The 3,000-nt window shown below is 58.3% G+C and overlaps 1 long non-coding RNA gene across 1 annotated transcript; it reads right to left on the minus strand.

The window, feature by feature from the left end:
* Window positions 1-111: 111 nt before the first annotated feature.
* Window positions 112-2,210, minus strand: LOC311118368. Its single transcript, XR_014611802.1, has 3 exons — window positions 2,047-2,210; window positions 1,655-1,746; window positions 112-199 (listed from the first exon to the last, which is right to left on the minus strand). It is a non-coding gene; the product is annotated as an uncharacterized lncRNA (long non-coding RNA).
* Window positions 2,211-3,000: the final 790 nt, after the last annotated feature.

A 3,000-nucleotide genomic window follows, 5' to 3' on the forward strand; every position in this document is an offset into this window, starting at 1 on the left:
AGCAATTTTATTATTTCCCTCTAATCAGATTAGACCTGGTTAGTGCAATTATCAGATTAACCAGCAGTTGTTCAGACTGGGATTTGAATAGCACAGAACTTGTGTGTTTGTATATATGCGTACCTCCAGGGTCACGCCCCGCCCCGTCTCCCTGTCAAACATCCGGAAGAAGCTGTTGTACGCCCCCGTCATTATCACACTGAGGAGAGGAGAGAGGGAGAGGAGGAGGGAGAGGAGGAGGAGGGAGAGAAGGAGGGAGAGAAGGAGGGGGAGAAGGAGGGGGAGGGGAGGAGGGAGAAGAGGATGGAGAGGGAGGGGAGGGAGGGAGAGGAGGAGGGAGAGAAGGAGAGGGAGGGGGGAGGGAGGGAGAGGAGGAGGGAGAGAGAGAAGGAGAGGGAGGGGAGGGGAGGGGAGGGAGGGAGGGAGGGAGGAGAGGAGGAGAGAGAGAAGGAGAGGGAGGGGAGGGAGGGAGATAAGGAGGGGGAGGGAGAGGAGAGGAGGAGGGAGAGAATGAGGGGGAGGGGAGAAGGGAGAGGAGGATGGAGAGGGAGGGGAGGGAGGGAGAGGAGGAGGGAGGGAGGGAGGGAGGGAGGGAGGGAGGGAGGGAGAGGAGGAGGGGGAGAGGGAGGGGAGGGAAGGAGAGGAGGAGAGAGAGAGAGAAGGAGAGGGAGGGGGGAGAGGGAGAGGAGGAGAGCGAGAAGGAGAGGGAGGGGAGGGGAGAGGAGGAGGGAGAGAAGGAGAGGGAGGGGAGGGAGGGAGGGAGGGAGGGAGAGGAGGACAGGGAGGGAGGGGAGGGAGGGAGAGGAGGAGGAGGGAGAGAAGGAGAGGGAGGGTAGTGAGGGAGAAGAGGAGGGAGAGAAGAGGAGGGAGGGAGAGGAGGAGGGAGAGAAGGAGATGGAGGGGAGGGAGGGAGGGAGAGGAGAAGGGAGAGAAGGAGAGGGAGGGAGAGAAGGAGAGGGAGGGGAGGGAGGGAGAGAAGGAGAGGGAGAGGAGGAGGGAGAGAAGGGGAGGGAGGGAGGGATAGGAGAAGGGAGAGAAGGAGAGGGAGGGAGAGAAGGAGGGAGAGAAGGGGAGGGAGGGAGGGAGAGGAGGAGGGAGAGAAGGGGAGGGAGGGAGAGGAGAAGGGAGAGAAGGAGATGGAGGGGAGGGAGAGAGAGGAGAAGGGAGAGAAGGAGAGGGAGGGGAGGGAGGGAGAGAAGGAGAGGGAGGGGAGGGAGGGAGAGGAGGAGGGAGAGAAGGGGAGGGAGGGAGAGGAGAAGGGAGAGAAGGAGAGGGAGGGAGAGAAGGAGAGGGAGAGAAGGAGAGGGAGGGGAGGGAGGGAGAGGAGGAGGGAGAGGAGGGGAGGGAGGGAGAGGAGGAGGGAGAGAAGGAGATGTAGGGGAGGGAGAGAGAGGAGAAGGGAGAGAAGGAGAGGGAGGGGTTGGGACAGGAAGAGGAGGAGAGATGTAGAGAGGGGAGGGTGGGGTCAGGAAGAGGAGGAGGAGGAGCAAATGAGGAAGAGATGGAAGGAGAGAAGGGATTGATTTTGACATCTGCAGAGCTCTTCTCTGGGATTGATTTATCTGTAGGATAAAACCTCAGAGTAGACAAAGCTCTTCTCTGGGATTGATTTATCTGTAGGATAAAGCCTCAGAGTATACAAAGACACACACACCTGTCGGAGCTGTTCCAGACACACTCAAACTTGTCAAATATGCAGTCATTCTCGTACAGAGAGCACAGCTTACTCCTCAGGTAGTCATGAACCTACAGAGAGACAGACAGGAGAGAAGAAGGGAGGGAGGGAAGAAGTGAGGGAGGGAAGGAAGGAAGGAAGGAAGGAAGGAAGGAAGGAAGGAAGGAAGGAAGGAAGGAAGGAAGGAAGGAAGGAAGGAAGGAAGGAAGGAAGGAAGGAAGGAAGGAAGGAAGGAGGAGGGAGGGAGGGAGGGAGGGAGGGAGGGAGGGAGGGAGGGAGGGAGTGTTGACAGGGTTTTCCAAGGCATTCATTTAATTTGTGTGTGTGTACATGCGTGCATGTGTGTGTGCATGTGTGTTTTGCGGGCTGACCTGGTAGGTTTCTACAGGGCCTTTCTCCATGTGTAGGTCCCACACCTTGGCCGTCAGGTAATCCCTGGTCAGCAGGTACCGCCCGTTGTGACTGAACTTCACATCCGACACCGACGACACGATCTCAGAGAAGAATGAACGGCTTCCTGGGTCCTCTGGTTCCTCAAAGACTGGAGGAGGAGAGAGGGAGGAGAGAGGGAGGAGGTGATGAGAAAAGACGGGGGAGAGGAGAGGGGGAGGAGAGGAGATGAGATGAGGGGAGAGGAGAGGAGATGAGACGAGGGGAGAGAAGAGGAGAGGGGGAGGAGATGAGATGAGACGAGGGGAGAGGAGAAGAGAGGGGGAGGAGAGGAGATGAGACGAGGGGAGAGAAGAGGAGAGGGGGAGGAGAGGAGATGAGATGAGATGAGACGAAGGGAGAGGAGAGGAGAGGGGGAGGAGAGGAGATGAGATGAGACGAGGGGAGAGGAGAGGAGAGGGGGAGGAGAGGAGATGAGACAAGGGGAGAGGAGAGGAGAGGAGATGGGGAGGAGAGGAGATGAGACGAGAGAAGAGGAGAGGGGGAGGAGAGGAGATGAGATGAGGGGAGAGAAGAGGAGTGGGGGAGGAGAGGAGATGAGACGAAGGGAGAGGAGAGGAGAGGGGGAGGAGAGGAGATGAGACGAGGGGAGAGAAGATGAGAGGGAGAGGAGATGAGACAAGGGGAGAGAATAGGAGAGGGGGAGGAGATGAGACAAGGGGAGAGAAGAGGAGAGGGAGAGGAGATGAGACGAGGGGAGAGAAGAGGAGAGGGGGAGGATAGGAGATGAGACGAGACGAGGAGAGGAGAGAGGAGAGGAGAGGGGGAGGAGAGGAGATGAGACGAGGAGAGAGGGGGAGGAAAGGAGATGAGACGAGGGGAGAGGAGAGGGGTAGGAGAGAGGAGAGAAGACGAGGGGAGAGAGGGAGGAAAGA

Source organism: Coregonus lavaretus (genome assembly GCF_964263955.1).
Source record: "Coregonus lavaretus genome assembly, contig: HAP1_SCAFFOLD_10658, whole genome shotgun sequence".
In the NCBI taxonomy this organism is placed as follows: Eukaryota; Metazoa; Chordata; class Actinopteri; order Salmoniformes; family Salmonidae; genus Coregonus; species Coregonus lavaretus.